General features: G+C 37.3%; 1 pseudogene; it reads right to left on the bottom strand.

The window, feature by feature from the left end:
* Nucleotides 1–4,630: 4,630 nt before the first annotated feature.
* Nucleotides 4,631–18,479, bottom strand: LOC115272491 (annotated as a pseudogene).
* Between the last annotated feature and the right edge of the window lie 4,565 nt (nt 18,480–23,044).

Raw genomic sequence — 23,044 nt, forward strand, 5'->3', positions numbered from 1 at the left:
TTTGGAACAGTTTGAAGAGAAAGAAATAGGGAACAGGGAAACCATTTAGAATGCCACATGTGTAATTCAGGTAAAGATGAGACTGACCTAAAGTAGAGTGATTGAAATGGAAACGGGTGGTGGTATACACAGGTCCAAGGTATGTTTCATAATTTAATGTGTATGGTTTGACAATTTAATTAGTCCAAGAATGAAAGATAAACAACCCAGTAAGAGATCCGGTTTTAGAAAGACTTCAGTTGGTTTCCTGATTCTAACATTTACTAGGTATGTGACCATGAATAAGTTTCACACTTTTATTTTTCAGTCTTCCTTTCCTCATCAATAAAAGAGGAAGATTATAATAATAACTGCTAGATTTATTGTGAAGTTTAAATGAATTATAAGAAGGGTGCCCGGATAGCTCAGTCGATTTAATGTCCGATTCTTGATTTTGGCTCAGGTCATGATCTCACATTTCATGAGATTTAGCCCCATGTTGGGCTCTGCACTGACAGCTTAGAGACTGGTTGGGATTTGCTCACTCTCTGCCCCTCCCCTGCAAGCTCTCTCTCTCCCTCTCTCTCTTAAAATAAATAAATAAATGAACATTTGAGGGGAAAAAGGACAAATGCACCATAAGAGAAGCTTAGAAATGCTAGTATGTATGTGGTATGCTATGTAGGTATGGATATTTCAATGAGATAGTTGATCATATTTTTAGGGAAGTGTTATTCTTTCTAGATTTTGAGTTTTTGCACAATGTAAAAACAATCATAGGACAATGAAACATGAAACTTTATGCATTGTACATCTTGCAGCCAAATTACAAATGATGGGACTCAGATCTTCAAGTTCAGATTATACTTATTAGGCATACTTCTTTAAATATGTGCTTTGTGCTTACAAAACATTCTGACAAACCACATCTTAAATTGTTCAATACTAAGCTGATTTAATATGAAAATAACCAGTTACAAATGCTTTAGAAATACGCATTGAGCATTGAATGCTACTAACAAAGTTATTTTGCCCAGCAGCATGTCCTTTTATTAAGAATGTTAGACTTTCTAAATGCTGTGGATATTGTATCGATCAGCTGACCTATGGGAATAATCCTGCTATGTAAATTAGGAACACATAACCATATTGTATAAGTAAATGTGACATGCTATTTGAAATGGGCAATGAGTGAGGTTTCACATTTCCTGACCCTGCTGAGTGGAGCACTTCATGAATTGTAGAACTGTGGTGAGAAAAGGCATGCTAATGGGATACGAAGACTCAACAAGCTTGATTTCATGTTACTTCTATCCTTAAGATTGCAGGAGAGCAGAGGTGTTCTCTACTAAATGTTACTAATGACGATGTTCTGCTTGACTGATTATCTTTGCGCTTTGCAACTGCACTAGCTAAAGGAAAAACTTGAACAGACACATGACAGAGCCAGGAACATAAGTTGTTTTCTGAAGTTTTTACTTTTTATTTCTTTTTAGACACACTTAGAAATTCATTGTGGCAAAAATTTTACATGCATTTTTTTCATTTAATCCTAACAGCATTTCTATGAGGTAGAGATTGTTCCTATCCTCAGTTTACAAATGAGATATCCACAGTAAAAAGTAAAAACGAAAAGGAAGAAAGAAAGAATAAGTAGTGCCTACAGGCTAGTGTGGCAGAACCAGGACTCCACACCCAGGCTTTAGCATGAAATCCTCTGCTTGTGACAGCACACCAGTAGGCATCGTACCATTAACATAGAGAGGGAGGCCGTCCATAAGCTTTATGATATGGTGCAAGAATCTTTGGAACTTCACAGCTTTTCTATGGAATAAAATAGAATAGGGCAATATAACTTTAACAGCATTATTATGTCTCCATAAATGAGGAGAAAAGGGTTCTATGGGGAAAAAAATAACCCAAATACCTTCTTCTTAACCAAATCTGTTATTTTATTTATTTTTTCTTTTTTGGTCTCACGCTTCATTTAATCTGACTATTGCACGTTCTTCGTCTTCAAACATAAGTGGTAACATTACAGAACTAGCAGCAAACTCAACAGTTTAAAATCTAAGCTTACACGGTCTTAATTTCTGGCAATGCTCCTTCCTGTCTGTTGTTTGTGTTTTTTTCAAAGTCATCCCCATCTCCCATTCAGTAGACGTGTACCATGCCATAGAGGAATGTCCAAAACAGGGCATAGGTGAAGAGACTTCCTTCCTGTGAGACCTTAAGACAGGTTTTCATGATTTAAAATATTTGTTTTACCTCCTTCCTGCTTTGAGAATTAAAAGCAGGGAGAGCAGGATGGAGGCAAGTAGGTAGGAGATTAAGACATGGAGGCCGGTGAGGCTATGGGCCATGCTCCCCTGACAGCGGGGTCCAACTGTAATTCAGGAGTGCCGCATTGCTTTGCAGAGTGGTGTAAGGAAAGGGACAGGGCTTAGAGGTGTACTTCATCTGTAATACTTCACATAGATAACTCAGGTTTTATAATACTTCATTTATACCTCCACCCAGTGGGAATGAGGTGAGGAGTCTAAAACTCTAGAAGGGGGAGTGGAGAAGAGAGGACATGAATAGAAAGAGTCAAAGTGGAAAAAGATTGATAAAACAACACTGTATAAGGACTACACACTGACTGTTCTGTTCTGCCTCTCTATGGAGACCCTAAAATGGTGATACCTTTAACAAACCGCAATTTTTTTCTTTCAAATTTTTATTTAAATTCTAGTTAAGTAACATATAGGGCAATATTGTTACAGAAGTAGAATTCAGTGATTCATCACTTACATACAACATCCAATGTTCATCATAACAAGTGCCCTCCTTAATGCCAATCACCCATGTAGCCCATAATGAGTAGCAATTTCAATATATATTTTTCAAATACAGAAGAGATTGGCTGACATAGCGTTATTTAAAATCATTGTAAAGGATGGTGAGAATAACTGATCCACATTTCACAACCACAGTCAATGCAAACATGTATTTTATGTATGTTTCTCATGAGAAAATTGGTGAAACCCTATATAATATAGCAAAAGCAAATGGCTAGGAGATGATAACATCCAGAATCTTCCATCTAAAATTTGTCCTAAGTCTAAGTTATCCATTACTTTTCTGGCTCTTATATCACTTTACTGTGAAGTGGCTATTTTCTTTGTAATGTAGCCTCAGCTCACCAGATATATGTATTGTTCTACTTACTCAGGCCTATATGAGTGAGATGCTGTACAGTTTTGTGTAAGGCTGAAACTTAGGAGAGTTTTCTCTAAAAATACCTGTAGTTGTCACCTGGACTGTCTCATCCACAATTCCCCAGAGTTAGAGTTGTAATAAAGGAAGACTTTTAGTAAGGATTTATAAGTACCATAAAGTGTGCAAAAATGATTTATTCTGTTACTTTCTGTGTTATAGGTACACTGTCTCTTCCCTGCTACAACAGCCTAGGATTTGGTTTATAATTATGTTTTGTACGTTCATATGCACAGTAATAATTGTAAATCAAAATAATTAGTAAGTCAGATTTCAAAGTGGAGCTTTAAAAACACCTTAGTATAACTTGTGTAATATACATATATTCCAATCTGTTCTTCGGGGCAATTACTTAATATTTGAAGCTCTTTAATCTGTTATGCATTTTCTAGGGTGGCATACTAAAAGTCTTCAATTTGGACTAAATAGTCTTAAGTTGACTTTTCCTTAATTACTAAAGACATTGGAAATAAATTTCTGTGGAAAAATTTCTGGTAGACAAGGTATGTGGATGATTTATAAAGATTCTTTAGACACCTTTACCAAAAAAAAGTCCAAATAACTCTGTGTCCTAGAGTGGAGCTCTTAGCTTTGAGCTCAAAGTTGATTCTGTGTACCCATACCTTAGCGATAATTCCACCCTGATGAGACAAGGAAATTTGCTAAACTTGCCATGCAGTGTTAATGCATCTACCTGAAAGGACTATTCAGAGGACTTTTCAATGTCCTATAAGAAAGAAAACTGAGATTTCACCTGCTTTACCAAAAGAGGATGTGAAACTTCTGTGTATACACATTTGCATATGTGTGTATACCTTCTCACTGATATATGTCTCCATGTGGAACAAAATTCAGACTGAAAAATAAATCTCATTAAAATGTACCATATGGTATGAATCTGTGTTGACAGATAAGTATAATCATAAGAAGTCACCAATCTCCACCAAAAAGTACCCAGCCATTGTGAAAATGACATTGGCTTTGCTCAGATCATGACAGTAACAGCTATGATAGATACTAAGTAATATATAGGAACAAAATATTATTGACATGTTGTAAGGCTTAATTGTGATAATCTATGTAAAGGGCTCAAAACAGTGTCTGCTTCATGGTAAGCCTCTATAGATGCAATCATTGTATAATTATATCCTTTATGTATATATGCTATATTATTTTATGTGTATATGTACATATCTACTATTTCATAACATTATATTCTTTTCACTTTTCTGAACTTTATTAAAGAAAAGGCAATGGTGGTAAATGTCTAGACTGCAGTCAGTTTTCTAGGATTCTTCTTTTGAAAATGTTACACTTGATTTCCAAACATGTGCCAGAGCCTACATGCTTCCCAATTATGCTAAGTAGGTGAGAAGCTGAAATTCTAAAGTGATCATCTTCCAACTTTTTCCAATCTGTAGTCCTTCTTTGGATCAGCAATAATTGCCTTAACAGCTACTATGGCTTCATTAATTTTTGTCTGTAGCACCCTGAGCTCTTCCATACGGAACAATTGCAGATTTTTGGGCAGTTTCATTAAGAACTGCATCACCTCTGTCAAAACCAAGAATATGTTTGTCTAAAGCAACAGGCAAGTCTTACTTTGTTTGATTTGTTTTAGCAACCGCATCCTGTGTCAGGTGCTCCTGGACTGAAATGTGAAGTGCCTTAAGCACCACCAGGTAATCATCATGACGGTGAATCTAAAGCCAAAGCCAATACACCAGCCTTACAAATTGGGATTATTTACATCCAAACTGATTATTGGCTCTGCATTTTTAGCTGCATTGTCAGCATTTTTTGTAGTATCAGATACTAAGTCCTTGTATTTTCTGCATTATCTCCACATTTCAAGTCTAGAAGCTAAACCAAGAAGCCAGTCAATTGCTTCCTGTTGATCTTGAACCTTGAAAAGACAGTTAACATCTCTGCAATACTTTTAAAGAACTTGGGTCAGGGGTGCCTGGGTGGCTCAGCTGATTAAGCATTGGGCTTTTGGTTTTGGCTCAGGGTTTGTGAGTTCCAGCCCCACACTGGGCTCTGTATTGATGGCATGAAATCTGCTTGGAATTATCTGTCTCCCTCTCTCTGTGTCCCTCCCTTGTTCATGTGCACATGCGCTCCCTCTCTCACACAGTCTCTCTCTCTCTTAAAATACATGAATAAACATAATAAAAAAGAACTTGTGGCGGTCACTTCTGTGGATGTTTCTTAAATTACCTCTGTTTTTAATCTTGTAGTGTGTGATATTCTGGTCTTCGAGCCAGACAGCAAATTTTCTAAATTTTATTTCATTGCTGCAGTTGAAGCCATCAGGGTTATGGTAATTGAGGGCAATGAGCTTGCATCAGAACCTGGTCCCCGCTCTGGTCTCCCAGGCTGTGGCCTGGACAAGAGAGGCCAGGAGAAGTAGGTGGTGCAGTCACCTGCTATGCAGCAAGAGTTATTTTGTAACATTAAAAAAATGTTTTTAGTGTTTATTTTATTTTTGAGAGAGAGAGAGCGAGCGCACAAGCAGGGGAGGGGCGGAGAGAGTGAGGAAGACATAGAATCTGAAGCCGACTCCAGGCTCTGGCTGTCAGCACAGAGCTTGACATGGGGGTCAAATCCACGAATCTCTAGATCATGACCTGAGCTGAAGTCGATGCTTAACTGACTGAACCACCCAGGTGCCCCTATTTTGTAACATTTTAAATGATATTTCTAAAATGGTACCTTTAGTCCTTTTAGTCTTCGTAATACTTATGTATCGGGCTACACAATGATGTTACAGTGTGCAGTCCAGCTGCTTCCAGTCATTTTTCTTCCCTTTTAACAATAGATTAAAAGCATTTATGAACCTCTCTATGCATTAACTATTTGGAGTTCTATTGCATTATAAGCATATAATAAAATGCACAGGGAAATGTTTTCCTGACTATTGCCATTATAGTACTTTGTTGCTTTTTGAAAAGTTTACTCAACTTTACAATATCAGTGGTACTATATCTACTCTTCAATTTTATTACAGCTTTTTGCAATGGGGACTATAATTGTTGCTGGTGGTTTTTTATTTTAATATTGTTAATTTGAAGTTGTTTTAATAAACAATTCTTTGATGAGATTAATAGTGAATATATCCTTAGTGTGTGTACTGCTTGCCTTTATTCATTTATAATTGACCTCTGTACACTCGTTAAACTTTTAAAAATATAACACTAAAAATAAAAGTATATATTTATGCTTAGTTACTAGTTGGTTACAAGAGTAAAAAAAAGCAGTTTAATTTGGCATTTTTATTTACAACACTAGTGAATCTATTAAGATGAGTGGCACATCATTACAAGATGGTTCCATATTTGATAGCTAACTGGGATACAGAGAAGGAAACTCTCCAGAACTTGTGTAGTGTTTCCATGATGCTCCTTGTCCAGAGTTGCCTTATTAACTATGCTCAAAACGACTAATGACGTGAAAAAGGCAAAAGTATGGAAGACTAGCACTTGAAGGAAAAAATCAAGAAATAAAATGAATTGCAATTCCCTCGAAATTGCATTTTGAAGGACAGCCAGGCTATAATTCTCCTGAAATACATACAATAAATAGCATAGATAATTCACCTTAACGCTTAATCACTTGTGCTATTTATAAGAAAATATACATCAAGGGACCAGGTAAGTAAGAGTATATGCAAAGAAGCAGAGAAAGGGATTCTGGCATAGAAAATGAAGATAAATCATGAGTTATTAATCTTTTTCAATTTGCCAGTTGTTTTCCAAGGTCGATGATTGCCATAGTCATCAGACATTAGTACAGAGTTGACAAATAGTGTATTTAAGTCAGGAATCTCCTTACCCATTTGACTATTTTATGGAATAATTTAATTTGGTCATAATTAAGATGCTCTCTCAGGAAATGCTAAAGTGATGAAGAAATGTTATGACGGAGTGTAAATTCATACAGGTACGTCTCTTCTCTGACTGATACAACACACACACTACAGTCTACATTAGACTCCTCCATTGAAGCTGAAACTGACACACCTTCCTTGGGACTGGGGTACAGGATCTCCCTACACTATTTTTGTCCTTTATCTAAAGTGGATAATAGCCTTTTTCTACTCCTGGGTTTATCAAATCAGATCCCCTTTTCGGTTGATGTATAGCCGGTAAGGACATTTACGACTACAAGTAAATGAGTTTTATAGATAAAGAAATGCTTTTCAATATTCTGTGCTTTAGGACAATTTCTGAGGCAGAAGGGGGTGATGAGATTGATGCTCCACTGTCTTACCACACACATTATTTTATTACAGTTATTAGACATATCCAAGTCCAAATCACAAATCCATTATTCGTGTTTATATATTTCCTCAGTTTTTGTGAATCTCATGTTTTATTCCCCACAGAATAAAATATAATAAAATACAACTTGGTATTAATGAAAAGACTAAAATTAGTTTCCTTATGGAAAGCTTCCAATAAAATGACTGTTTCAAAGAGGAAAACAAAATCCTGAAATTCAAATCTCCTTCCTCTTCCTGTATATTCTAAAATACATAGGAGGTGGTATGAGGTGGGCCTCCTGTGTATTCCAAGGACAGTTGCTGTCTGTGATTGAAAAGTCAGAAACATGTAAAATATTTTCCTTAGTATAAAATTCAGTTTGGGGTATTTTTTGACACTAATGACCTATTCATCAATCATTGAACTCTCTGATTCTCTGACACTGAGTGTAGAACAATTCAATTCAGTTTGATTCTGACACTAAGTACCCAAAATTAGAATGAGACGCCATAGGTTAAAAGGCTCAGTCCCATAAGACTGCTCTCACTTCAGGATGCTGGTTACAAATGGGGTACTCGGGCCACCCACACTTCTCTGCTGACCACAAATTGAAGGTTTCTATAACCCCTTCCCTAAGTTCCATAATTTACTAGAAAGACTCATAGAACACAATGAAACACACATTTACTGGTTTATTACAAAGGATACAAGTCAGGAATAGTCATATGGAAGAGCTGGTATGCAGGACAATGTATGCAGGGGATGCAGGGGACTTCTCTGCCCTCTCCCGGTATGCCACTCTTCCAGCATCTTGATATGTTCACCACTCAGAGGGTCTCTGAACCCTGTTGTTATGATTTTTTTAAAGGAGGTTTCATTACATAACCATGCTTGATTGAATCACTGGTGGATGGTGATTAACAAAACTTCAAATCCCTAATTCCTCTCCTCTCTCTGGAAGTCAGAGGAAGGGCTGAAAGTCCCAACTCTTTAATCATGCCTTCGTCTTTCTTGAGAGCAGCCTCCATCTTGAAGCTGTCTAAGGGCCCTACCTATCTGAGGCCCACGTCATTAGAACAAAAAGTCTTCTGTCATCCAATCACTCAAAAAATTCCAAGGGGGGGGGGCTCCTGGGTGGCTGAGTTGGTTGAGTGTCCGGCTTCGGCTCAGGTCATTATCTCACGGTTCGTGGGTTCGAGCCCCGCTTCGGGCTCTGTGCGGACAGTTCGGAGCCTGGAGCCTGTTTCAGATTCTGTCTCCCTCTCTCTCTGCCCCTCCCCTGATCACACTGTCTTCTCTCTCTCTAAAAAAAAAAAAAAAAAATTCCAAGGGTTTAAGAGTTGTGTGCTACAAACCATGAATATCTTTCTACAAAAATACACATAATATGTTCAGAAAGAAAGGGGGCGTGCAGATCTTCCCTATCCCTATACAGATGAAACGGCAGAGAGTCAGAGAAGGGAGCAAAGCCCGAGTTCCAATTCCCCTGTTGCCAGGGTGTTTACATATATATCCTCTTGAGAATCTTTTTTCTGTGTGCACAGTTGCTAATATTCCTATTATTCTTTATCCACATGTTACTGTCCTAGATAGTTTATTTTCCTTCACCATTTACCTTTAATTCAGATTGATTATAGAAATACATTTATATTTCCCTGGCTTGTTAATCCTCTTAAGTAATTGGTGGATAATTAACTGCACTGATATACTAGTTAGCTAGAATTTAACTACAGCTAAACATACTTTAAAAACAAAGATCAAACCCAGAAGGCAATTTCCTTAGTAGGTAGCATTAAATACAAATCAATTCTTCCTTTTCTCCTGTTCAATTTAATAAAAATCTTTATATTACTTTGGCTTTTATGTCTTTTTGTTTTCATGTTTTGAAAGTTTAGAAATAGCAATATTTCCCTGCTCAATATTTTTATGAATATTTGCTATGAAGGCAATTTACTGCTAATAATCCTGTAAACAGAACCAAAACGTTCACAAATTTGGATCTAGTATTTATTAAATCTCTGGTTTTGAATGATGCTGCAAGATTCAACAAGATTTAACAATAAAAGTCTGTAGAGCACAGTCTTTATGGGTTAACATGATATTAAATATATTTAATGTATTATTTAAAAGTCACAGTTCAGTTTAGTAGGAAATGATTTCAAAACAGAAACCACTGGTTGATACATTTAACTTTGAAGTAAACATTTCTTTGTGTGATTTAATCAGATAATAGCTCACTGTTAGGAAAGACAGTGGAAAAAATAAGGTTATGATGTTGAGACTTGTGAATAAATATAGAATTTCAGGGTTTGTTTTTTGTCCTCTGAGGTAATGATCTATGCTTATTTAAGAATATACATAAAATTATAATCAACTATAATAAATATACTTTTATTGTATGGCATATATATTACAGGCCAAATTAAGTATATTTTGTTATTGATATTTTCACAAAATCAAGAAAATTGTGAGAAAGCATATCCTTGTATGTGTTATACATACAAACAATTATATGTTCATAACATGTAGTAAGTGGGACAGATTCATACATGTATATACATTTAGGCCTTAACTATCTAAATGGCATGATTCTACATGCAATTATTTTATTTTGTTTTGTTTTGTTTATTCTATTTTTCCATAAAGAATTTGTAGATGTAGATGTGCTATACCTGCTCTGACCAGTACAGTATTATAGGTTGCTAGGAGTTCGTAGTTTGTTAGGAAATGAAAGTTGGGTAGGGGGGATATACCACATGTTAATTTAGTTAGGATTTAGTTATTTTAGTCATGATTTTCTGGTAGGAACATTTGATTATTGGCAAATCTGAAGTGAATAATTAAGGACCTGGAAATTCTAGAACTTTCCGACCCATAGGACTTGAAAGTTTTATGTAACTGTGTGATGATCAAAATAAATATGGTGACTTTCACTTATGATATATTTAATTCCCTACAGTATACTTACTCTAGAGGTGTATTATGTAATATATATTCCAGAGATTATCTTCAGTATTTACAGTCATCATATGAAGTGATTCTGTAGATTAGTATTTCAAATATCATAAAGATTCTGTATCTTTCTTGGTAAACTATATAAAAGATCAAGCTTTTGTAGATTGAATAGGCCCCCCCTTTTTTTTTCCTTCTCACCACTTTAACAGTGCATTATTTTATCTTATCAACTCAGTACATTAAGGATTCAAAGTAGTTATATCAGCAAGATTCTTTCTTTTTAAGACTTCAAATACTAATATGACCTACAGAATACTTCAGTTTTAACCAAGGTGGAATCTTTTTTTTTAGATTTATATCTATTATGTTCAAAGAAAGGCATGTGTAAGGCAAAGCATCATAAAAGTCAGTATGTCTAGGTATTAAAAAGTTGTACAGTGGATCTTAGAATATGTATTGTAAGTGTAGACAGGTCAGGTTAAGAAAGATTTTAAAGAGCATTGTGCTTGTCCTGTAGGCAACAGAAACAAATGATGATTTTTTTTATTTTAAGAAAGATCATTCTTGTGGCCTGAATGACTGTCAAAAGAGTATATCAGTTGGGATTCTATTAAAGTGATGTATAGCTTTCCAAACAATTTCTACTGCTTAACTATGTTTTATTGAATCCTTTTACTCTGCTCCTTAAAAATATTCCAAGCAGAGCGTATATTTTTATCTTTACTTTATTGTATTATAATCCAAAATTCCAATTTCATAGCAAATTTGAAATTCTCTTTTTAACTCTACTCTATTGCTATTTGGCTTTGGAAATTTTACTTTTTTTTTTCTTGCTGTTTGAGAGAGAGATAGAGAGAGAGGGAAAGCACATGAGCAAGGGAGAGGAGGTGAGGGAGAGAGAGAGAGAGAGAGAGAGAGAGAGAATATTAAACAGGCTCCATACTCAGGATGGAGCCTAATACAGGGCTCAATCCCACAACCCTGGGATCATGACCCAAGCAAACATTAAAACTTAGATGCTCAACCACCTAAGCCACCCATCCTGGGAGATTTTATATCTCGATTATTTCTTCTGAGTAAACTCTCCATTTATATTTTCTAAGTAAACTCTCCCCTCAATGTGGGGCTCAAACTCATGACCCCCTGATCAAGAGTCACATGCTCTACTGACTGAAGTACCCAAGGCTTTGGGGATTTTAAAGAGTGAATGCACTTTTATTCTTAATTTCATGCCTGCCACCATCTTGGCTTTTAAGTGGGTGTCTTGACCTGTCTCCCCTCCTTTGAACTAGATTTTCCTTGTTTGGGGAAGAAAGAATAGGGAAAACAGAAGATACCTTATGCAACTTTTCACATGCTGGTGATGGGCTGCGGAACAATGGCTGTGGTCCTTCTCAGATCTGTTTTAATGTGATGGTCTCAGCAGAGATGATGACTTTGATTTGCCTCTTGAAAGTAGCATTTGGGCCTGCCCTGGTTCCTGGAATCATTTATGACCTATTTCAAGAAGAGTAGTTGCCTCTATTGCTATCCTTACCAAAACTGCACACTTCTTACCAATTCCAAGTGAGGTGTTGATGTTATACTCTTACTTTCCTCTTAATCTTAACTTTTTGGCTTCCTTATGTGAGGCTTTGAAAATAGATCCCTAATCTCCATGAAGTATCCTTTTGAGTACCCTTTTATGTCACTTTGTGAAGTTGAGGGGACCATCAAAAATGTAGAAAAGATCTTTTTGCCTTGAGCTTTGATCTGGGCACAGGTCAAAGACACTGTCGACATTTGTTGTTTTTTTCCTCTCCACATCTCTTAAAAACACCCATAAGGCATAAACTGAAGTTTGGTTGACCATAGAATAATAGTTTGTTTTTTAGTAAATCCAGAGGAAAATGTGTAATGCTAAATGTTGATTGGTCTTTTTATAATGTGGGCTCTTATGGACACTTTATTTTCAATTATCTGTGTTTGTTGCTGATTCTGGGGTAACAAAAATTCTTAATATGCTGGCTACAGAAACAAGCTTTTGGAAGGGGGGTGGAAACTTCTGCAAAATGACTTTATGAGAAGGATATTGGGACCTCATGAATCAAAATAAAGGCTGTAGAAAAATTAAAGCAAAATCGACTCCAGAAATCTAGGAAGCAGAAATTATAGAAATGGCTTTCGTAAAAGGAATTGTCTGGCTATGGTGGTATAGCTGAATATAAAGGACTCTAAATTTTTTTTTTCATCTTTACATGCTTCTGTTTCAAGATTTAATTCCAGGGATTGAATATGTGACTAAGCAGGCTTAGATGTGGAGCTCATCCCCTTTTCTTGATAGTGAGATAAAGAAAATTATATCTTTGTCCTGTGCTATTAGGACCACACTCTGGCCTCCCACTCCTCCTTCACTGTTCTCCATAAGGCAATACAACATGGGGACAGTAATTTATCCAAAGAAAGATGACAGTGAATGCTTCTGGGTAGAAAAGAAAAAGGAAAAAAAAAGTTTGGTACTAAATAACAAGTATAGATGAACTGTTCATTTTTAAATCATCTTTAAAATACTGTATCTTACTGAAAGCCACAATGAGACAATTGGTGGCCAGGAATATCACCCCCAGCAGGACTAAATGTCCAGCTGGTGTGCTTTCATTTGTCTATAGTGCTTTCAGAATCTTCCAGTTTCTGGATGTAGTTCATATAGAAATCATAGACCTAATTAAGGGGCGCCTGGGTGGCTCAGTGGTTTAAATGTCTGGCTTCGGCTCAAGTCATGATCTCATGGTTTGTGGGTTTGAGCCCTGCGTTGGGCTCTGTGCTGACAGCTCAGAGCCTGGAGCCCAATTTCAGATTCTGTGTCTCCCTCTCTCTCTCTGACCCTCCCTGCTCATGCTCTCTCTCTTTCTCTAAAATAAAAAACATTTAAAAAATCATAGACCTAATTAAAAGTCATGTCCTTATAATTAACATGTCAGCAATCCAATATAAAGCAATTAAAAACATCCATCAGAATATGGAAATGCTACTTGAATCACCAAATGGACATTCAAATAAAAATTATCTGTGTTCATAATGTATGTATAGTTTTCTAATAGAGAACTTTTTTTGGCAAAGATGACAGTTATAGAGTTAAATTAAAAAATATGTATTGTCCTGAGGGACATGAAAAATGTGATCAAATGCATTCTTGTTCTATTAAATTTGATAAAAGCATAACATCTCTTGTGGTCTGGGATCATGTGAACCACAATGGAGGATTTATGTAATTGTACACTGTTTTAAAGGATATTTATTTCACTGTTGCCATGGTGAAATAAGTTTTTTTTTAATTTTTGGATGTTTTGCTGATTTATTTTTATCATACTCTGTCACTGTGGTGGTGAGGATTTAAATCTGTTACTGTTACTAACTCATGTATGACTTCCCAGTAGCCACTGCAGCAGAATTTTCTAGACATGACAAATAACAGTGCTAATGAGGCTATGAGTTGGGATTAGGTTCATTGTAGAAAATAATTTTTCAAATCATCCTCAAATTTTGGATTTTTTCCTATCAGCTTCAAAATGAAAACGTAGGATTGTTCTTTCAATGAATGAGATAAGAATTATGCTGAGGGCACCGGGTGACTGCTTTGGTCAAGCGTCTGACGCTTGATTTTGGCTGAGGTCGTGATCTCAAGATTCTTGAGATCCAGCCTCATGTCGAGCTCTGCGCAGACATTGCAGAGTCTGCTTTGGATTCTCTCTCGCTCCCTCTTTCTGCCCCCCCTCCTCCGTTCATGCTCTCACTTTCTCAAAACAAATAAATAAAGGTTCATATATATATATATATAAATGCCAGGAAAAAAGATCAAATAGACAAAATTTCTAAACAAACAAAAATCTCTATGCACATCAGCATTCCTGCAGTGAAATACTTCATATCCATAGTATACTCTCAATGTAGAATGTGCACGTCAGAGTCTGTTCGTGGTTCCACAGAGGACTAACAGGTTCTCATTCAAAAGTGGTTGATCCTTGGGGTGCCTGCATGACTCGGTTGAGGCTGAGGTCACGATCTTGTAGTTTGTGAGTTCAAGCCCTGCTTTGGGCTCTGTACTGATGGCTCAGAGCCTGGAGCTTGCTTTGGATTCTGTGCCTCCCTCTCTCTCTACTCCTCCCCCACTCACACTCTGTCTCTCTCTCAAAAATAAACATAAAAAATTTTTAAGTAATTAATCCTTAAAAATTCACACAGTTATCTCCTAAAAGTCAAATAATGCATTCATTTAGATAAAAGATTTTTACTTGCTAGTATAATCTCTGACTCTGATACAATTCCTAATGTCACAGTCTGATTCATTATTTTTAAAATAAATTTTTAGTTTGTGAGCATAGTATGTGGAACTCAATATTCTGTCTGATGAAGTTGCACCCAAGAGTGAAATAGAAACCTAGATGCCAATTTATTTATTTTTAAAGAATAATGAATTTTACTCCTTGTATTACTCATGTTAGCTTGTTTAGCACATAGTTTTTAAAAAGTGATAATGATAATAATAATAATAATAATAATAATAATAATAGCAGCTATCTCTTTGGATGCTTTTGAACCACTGTATCAGGGTAATCGGTCTGCAGATACTAATGCAAGTTCAGGAGATGTATTGTTGTCAATATTACCATTCCACAGATGAATCAAACAGAGGGAATAAGAAAGCAGTTTTCTGAGGCTTAGAGAGCAAATACATAAGAGATAGCACCCACGTTTGTCCGGATAAGGAGCTGTTATGAGGCTATATTATATAAAAATGCTCTCACAGGTGGGATCAGGGGTACTCAAAGTCAATTAGCTATAGTTTGTTTAATTTTCTTCTTTCTAGAGTGCATATGTCACTAGGACATGGAATAACCTGAAGTTCTAAAGCTCAGATGGATATTTTGTGATGTTAGTATGACACTAGTCACATGTAATGATTCATGTTTTCCATTCTTGTATGGGTTAGCCAAACTCCCTCATAATTATATAATGTTTTGCTGATCATATCTATATATTCAAATAGATAACAATAGAGTATTAATGCTCCATGAGACATCCTTCCTCTTCAGATGACTTTGGTTATTAAATTTTTATGGATTGACTCATAAGCAATTTATTTCCTGTCCCTCACTGACACCTAAATCAGACAACCTCCTTGGAGAAGGAGGGACAATTTCACTATAACTGTCTGGTTTCCCTCCCGTATATGATGTTCTAGGCACACACACACACACACACACACACAATCTGAAAGACTGATCTTAGTACATAGATTTGTTATTGATTTTAAGAAATCAATTTAAGAAATTACTACCTCCTCTAAACCTCTAAGATCTTATCTTCATAAGGTCAAAGGGAAATTTGATCTCTTTAAAATAAAATGAATACTTTATGAAAATGGATAAAATGAGAAATATACTCACTTTTATTCATAAAGGATAAGTTTTTCTGAAGTGTTTAAATTACTTTTTGGGTATAAAATTTTGCAGTAAAAAATAATAAAGACTTTTCAATTAATATATATTTTAGACTGGAAATACCACTCCTTGCCCATAAGCTTATATGAACATTCTCACTTTATAATTACATGAACTCTTAAATTCTCAAATTGGTATTTACAAATTTGCACTCTGGCATACTGAATATTCAATGCCTTGTCTCTTAGCTTTGCCGAAGCATTGACTTTTTCTGTACACACTTACTATATGTAGCATATGCATATTCATTTCTGCCTCCAAAATCCCACCTTCAAGGTGAAATCCCATAAAGAACTTTCTTTTGAAATCTTTATTTACACTTACTGCCCTAAGACAGACATCTGCATATATTGGTCATAATAACAATTGTCATGTTTTGTGGTTTTGTGGGAACATTTGAATATTTAATCATTGTCTCTAAATGTCAGATGAAAGAAAAAAATTAAATAACTTTGTTCTGAAGACCCCATTTTTATTCAATCACAAGGAAAGAATAAATGATCTCATAAGTGAAATGTAAACTTTGGTTCTTTAGATATAAAAGAGAGAAGTTCTGGCCAGTTCAGTCACTTTGGAAGGCATCTATGTTCACCTATTCACCAACACACACTAGTCACTTTGAAGTAAATTCTTAGTAAGCCCTTAACAGGGCTCCATCCGCCCCCCTCCCATTTTAGGTGGTCTCTTGCTCTCTTCTCCTTGCCTAACTGATCCTAAAGGCAAGGTAGGTTGTGTGCCTTTAAAAGACTCTGGTTTCAGTCCTCTGGGTCTTAACATTCTCGTGGAAAAGAGATTGCTGAGGCCTGCCTCCATGTCTCTGTGTGTGCCAAGCTATGTTTCATCCCTCCTATCATTCAGAGCATTGTGCTGGCCTCAGTCGGGTGGAGATTATGTTTCTGGTCTTGAGATGCTTGAATTTTGTGGCCCCTTCATATCTCACAGCATAGCCAAGTCTGCTCAGCACCCTCGCATCTCTTTATACTTTTCTGAAGTCATCACAAGAGAATATTTTTTGCATGTCATGAACAGATCATATCTTCATCTTCTCAGGACACAATTTTTAAATTTGAAGCACTATCAGTGTTGAACATAGCAGGAAAATGCAATATATGGATGTTCTCTGATGGTTTCAACACATATAGCAATTTGTTGGCGTTTCAAGAATATTAACCCTTTTTGGGGCACCTGGGAGGCATAGTTGGTTAAGCGTCCTGCTTCAGCTCAGGTCTCCTGCTTCATGATCTCATGGTCCGTGGGTTCGAGCCTTGCATTGGGCTCTGTGCTGACAGCTAGCTCAGAGCCTGGAGCCTGTTTCGGATTCTGTGTCTCCCTCTCTCTGACCCTCCCCTACTCACTCTCTGTCTCTCTCTCTCAAAATAAAATAAAGACACAAAAAATTTTTAAAAATGTTTTTTATTCATTTTTGAGAGACAGAGAGTGAGTAGGGGAGGGGCAGAGAGAGAGGGAGACACAGAATCCGAACCAGGCTCCAAGCTCTGAGCTGTGAGCATAGAGCCCAACACGGGGCTCGAACCCATGGACTGTGAGATCATGACCTGAGCCGAGGTCAGATGCTTAACTGACTGAGCCACCCAGGTGCCCCCCAAAAAAACATTTAAAATTTAAAAAAAAAAGGATATTTACCTCTTTTAACAGAGATTGAGATGACAAAAATATTAGATCAATTCTCACATTTAAATTTTTTCTCTCCTTCCCATGGTAGTTTTCTACTTCCTCTAGTTTCTCTAATCAGTAGAAACCTCCAGTATATCTTTTCCTTGTCTTTCCTAATTATTTTTAATAGTAAAATTCTATCATTTAAATAGCTCTTGAGGGCCACCTACGTGGCTCAGCCAATTAATCGTATGACTTAGGCTCAGGGTATGATTTCTTGGACTGTGCATTTGAGCCAAGCATTGGTCTCTGTGCTGACAGCTTAGAACCTGGAGCCTGCTTTGGATTCTGTGTTTCTGTCTCTCTCTCTCTGCACCTCCCCAGCTTGAATTCTGTCTCTGTCTTTCTCCTCCTCTCTCAAAAATAAATACACATTTAAAAAATTAAAAAATAAATAAATAAAATAAAAATAAATAGCTCTTGATACAGAACTTTTGAAATTATGGAAATACCTGACTTATGCAAAAATACCAGAATGTTAGTAATAGGGAAAATCTGTTGTAAGATGGCTGACAGGACTAATAGGAAACACCTGTCCCTGATTAATGATGAATGCGGAAGTAACAGGCTAATGCTTGGACTCAGACCTCTGGAGAATGGTTTCCTCTGAGCCCACCAGTGTAAAATAAACCTCCTTCCTTCCAAGATCTGTGGTGCTGCTTAGTTCTTCCTTCGGGTGATCCAGACCAGAGGCCACAACATTTGATTCCCTTACCGGGAAACCCAACCATGCTGGCCCATTATTGCCACTGGTTTTGGAAAACAATGAGGCAGCGACAGAAGGGAGAATCAAAAAGCAGAAGGCACACCCTGCTTGATTTTCTGCAGTCTCCAGCTTGGTTGCCTCAGGCTGGTCCTGCTCCGCCATTCTCGCCTGACTCCAGTAGACTTGGTAAGTGAGGATCTGGAACTGATGTCAGAAACTGGTAAGACCTGAGCCCTAAATCTGTCCTGTCCTGCTCACCCACAGTGGTGGAAGGGGGAGCTGGTCACTCCCCAGAGACCTCAGTGTTCTCACTGACAGAAAACCTACAGGAGCTCCACTGGAGCCCATAGTAGTGGAAGGGGGACCTGATCACTCCCCACAGAGACTTCAGGGTTCCCATCCATAGAAATTCTGTGGAAGGGAATGTAATAACCTCTGGTGTGTATGTGAGTGTGAATGTGCAACTCAGTCTGGCTTGCCTACCAAGTTTGATTCTGTGGCTACACAGGTGGGCACCCTTATGGTCCTCAAAAGCCTACAGAGTCTGAGTGGGTCTGTCTGATTCCATGGTGAATGGCATACAGTCTATGATAGCATTCTGATCGTAAGTCTCAAAGCTGAGACCGCTACAACTAAGCATCACCTAACTTCCTTTGGGACACAGCCAGATGGGCATCTGGTCTCATTAGAAGGGGCACCCTCACCCCTTTGTCTTTGCAACACTGCTTCACAGGAACATTATGGGATTGGGACAGAGCAAACCCACAGTTCTTGAAACGATGATTGAGAACTTTGAGAGGGGGATTTGGGGAGGCTATGGAATTAAGATGACCCCCAGAAAATTAAGGGCCCTATATGAGTTGGAATGGCCCACTTTTAAGGTAGGATGGCCTTCAGAGGGAACTTTAGATGTCCCAATGGTCTGCTGCATCTGGCATGTTGTTACCAGAGACCCAGGTTACCCTGATCAGTGCTTATATATCAACTCCTGGTTAGAGATTGCCCAAAACCTTCTACCTTGGGTGTGATTTACCTGCAATTAATGGGGACAGGCTAGGGTACAGAGGTCCCAACTTCCACAAATTCCCACCAGTGATCTGGAAGAAGAACCAATTTTGCCTCTGCCATATGCTCCCTTGAGACCGTCAGCACCTGACCCCCAGGCTCCCGATACACTGCCACTTCAGCCTCCCCACCACCTCCAGACTGACCCTCTCTTCCCTGGACCAGCAGCCGGATTGTGCCCTTGGCCAGGTGCAGGTGCTCTCCAGATGCTGGTACAAGAGACTGGTGTGCTGGCTGGGACACCAGAACTAGAGGAATCTGAGAGACATGATGAAAATGCAACCCTCCAGCCTGGCCGCTCTATGATGTATTACCAGATTTTCTCCACTACTGTCCTCCACAACTGGAAATCTAACACACCATTATATTCTGAAAAACTGCAGTACCTAATGAATTCCCTGTACCAGACCTACTGACCAACTTGGGAAGATTGCCAACAGCTGCTCCGCACTTTGCTTAACACTGAAGAGAGATGGTATTCCTCGGCAATACCTTGAGGAACATGCACCAGCCAGGGTTGTCGATTCTGGCACCTGGGCTAGAACTGCCACACCTGAAGAATGTCCTACATGGGATTCACTATAGAAGAAGGACAAGTCCACATCCACTGGTACCAAGAGGCTCTCCTCTGGGGGATCCAAGCAGGGGCTAATAAGCCCATGAATACGATCAAGATATCCTCAATTACTCAGCAGCAAGGGGAATCTCCCTGGGATTATTATCAGAGGCTATGCGTTGCTTACCGCATTTACACCCTGTTTGATACCAAGGCACAAGAAAGGCAACAGATGGTAAGCACCTCTTTCATGGCCCAACAGCCCCAGACATCAGAAGGAAGCTCAAAAACTGGAGGGTTTTGGTGGAATGAACATCACACAGTTGATCAAGGATGCTAACAAGGTCTACATGAACAGGGAGGGCACTGCCAAGTGCCACTTGGTTCTTCTGCCAGGTGATCCAGACCAGATTCCATAACATTAGGACTTTTATATGCTTAGGTTTTTGTTTTTGTCTCTTGAATTCTTTTGGAAATTGATCCTTAAATTTCAATTGCTTATTTATCCATACAACATTGCATTAATAATTTGGAACCAAAGTCTGTGAATTGTTTTGACCAAAAAGAGGATGATCATACAGTATGAAGAATGAAAAGTGAAAAAGACATTAATATATTTTCAAGAGTATTTTTAATGGATCATTTTATGACTTGTATATGCTGTCTTCCTAGCAGATGAGTTAGCTGACATTTCTTTGTTCGCCAGTATCTAATGAGAACTTTCCATGTGTTAGACCTTGATCAGACAATGGATTTAAAATGCCTCATGTGTAAACATGATAATTATGGGCAGGTCTTATATCTACTCATATAATTTTAAATCTTAGCATATTGTTGTTCTTACCAAATATATCTTTCTAGGCCGTTCAGTGTGGGGAAAGTATAGTTGGAATGCATGATAATTGAAAACTAGCTACTTCCATAACTCCATCAAAGCCTCTGTTTCTTCACATTTACAAAACTCCAAGAGTCTGCCAAGAGGTTTATGTCTCCATTTATTATCTTCTTTAATATATCCTTTAACTCACTCTCAGATTATTATAATGATTTTATTTTTTTTAATTTTTTTAATTGCTTTTTATTTTATTTTTGAGAGACAGAGAGAGAGAGCTGGAGCAGGGGAGGGTCAGAGAGAGGGAGACACAGAATCCAAAACAGGCTCCAGGCTCTGAGCTAGCTGTCAGCACAGAGCCCGACGCGGGGCTCGAAACCATGAACTGTGAGATCTGACCTGAGCCAAAGCCGGATGCTTAACCGACTGAGCCACCCAGGCGCCCCTATAATGATTTTATAATAACAACATTGAGGGTGACAAAAGATGATAGCAATGCTAAAAACATGTATATAGACCATATGTTACTTTTAAGGTGCTTTCAAATCCTGAATTTTATTTCATCCTCACCAGAATCACTAGAGGTAAATAATATTATCTTGCTTCATATAGAGTTAAGAAAAATAAGATTCAAGAAAATTAAGTGAATGAAAATAACACAGCTAATAAGTCAAGGCTCTGGGTTTTAGATTTATATCTATTATTTTCAAGTTAATTGATATTTCCACAATGCCCCACCATAACACACATAATATGGGCTCAGTCTCCTTTATCTACATCATCAGTGCTCACCTTTAAATGTTACCAAGACTAGATTTATCCCTCCTTCCTTAAACCATGTCTAAAGTCCTATTTTTTTTCTTTCTGTTTTGCAAGGGAGGATGATTCAGTAATCTCTGTATCCCGCTGCCTATCTCTCCCTTCTCTTTTTCATGCACATGTGTATACATATACACTTGCAAATCTCTTGTAAATAAAGAGCAACTTTTATATTTACTTGAAGCTTCCTTCTATCAATCTCTGTTACTTGCTGATATTGTTTTTTTTTCTATAAGCATGACATGTAATAATATAAAAATCCAGGTTATGCTATCATGGATGTTATAAATTTGTTGAAGAGAAAGTTGAGTATGTACAGATAATTAATTAATGCAAAGAAGAACTAAAGTGGTAGAAATAATAAGAGATAGAGATCAGTTTAGGAATGGTGATAATGATGATGATGGTGATAGCTAGGATTTACTGAGCATTTAATAAACAGGATTTGCACTATCCTACATGCTTTGCATAAGAATCTCATATTAACCTTCTGGAAATTCTCTGAGGGTCAGTATTTCAGGTGAGATGAAAGAAGTTATGTAACATGTTCCAGTCTCATAACTAGTGATAAATGAAGTCAAGATTTCAATACGGGTCTGACTACTGAGGGTGATTGGATGAATTAGAGAAAATTTTTAAATTACATCATTTATGCTTGAAACTACCCTGGAAGAGGTAGAGCCTGAGATAATCCTGAAAGGCATTTAAAATTTATATCAATGGAGAGAAAGAGGACATAAATCTAATACAGGCAAGTAAATATATTACCCCTGTATCTTAGCAGTGATCAGTCTTCCCTTGGTCAATATTTTCAGAAATTGGTGAAGGATATGAGATGAATATTTTACTGTAAATCTTTACTTCAACATGCACTGTTGGTAATCCTTATCTGGAATGAGAACAGATAGATTTAAATGATATTAGGTTCTTCAAGTTAATCCTGAACATAGCGTCTAGAAACACCTTAGGAGAACTGAAAGAATATGGAAGCATTCCTTTCTCTATCACATTAAAATCAAAACAATAAATAAATGTTTCAGTCTGGTGAAATTCAGAGAGCTTAATGTGGTACTGAAAGATTCATATACTTTGTGTATAATCCCACACAATTCAGATAGAAATGTTTGTGACAAACACTAAAATAACTCAGATTACTGAACAAAATTCAGTGACTTGTTCACAAAACACTATTGCAGTAAGTGTCAAAACATAGGTAATAAAACAGCTTGTAAAAAAATAAGAAATGGTAAAGCTTGGGAATCCAAACCCTGACCTTCAATGTGTCAGTCATGTGTTTCCATTAGTAATAAATTGAATGGGGTTGCCCAGATGGACCTATCAGGAAGAAACTTGCAACCGTTGGCATCTGCCTCAGGCCTGTTTAGTAGCAGAGAATATATTGCTTCTGCTTGTATTTCAGAAAATCAACCTATTTTTAAGGTGGTTTTGGAGAAC

This window comes from Suricata suricatta, chromosome 11 (genome assembly GCF_006229205.1).
Source record: "Suricata suricatta isolate VVHF042 chromosome 11, meerkat_22Aug2017_6uvM2_HiC, whole genome shotgun sequence".
Taxonomy (NCBI): domain Eukaryota; kingdom Metazoa; phylum Chordata; class Mammalia; order Carnivora; family Herpestidae; genus Suricata; species Suricata suricatta.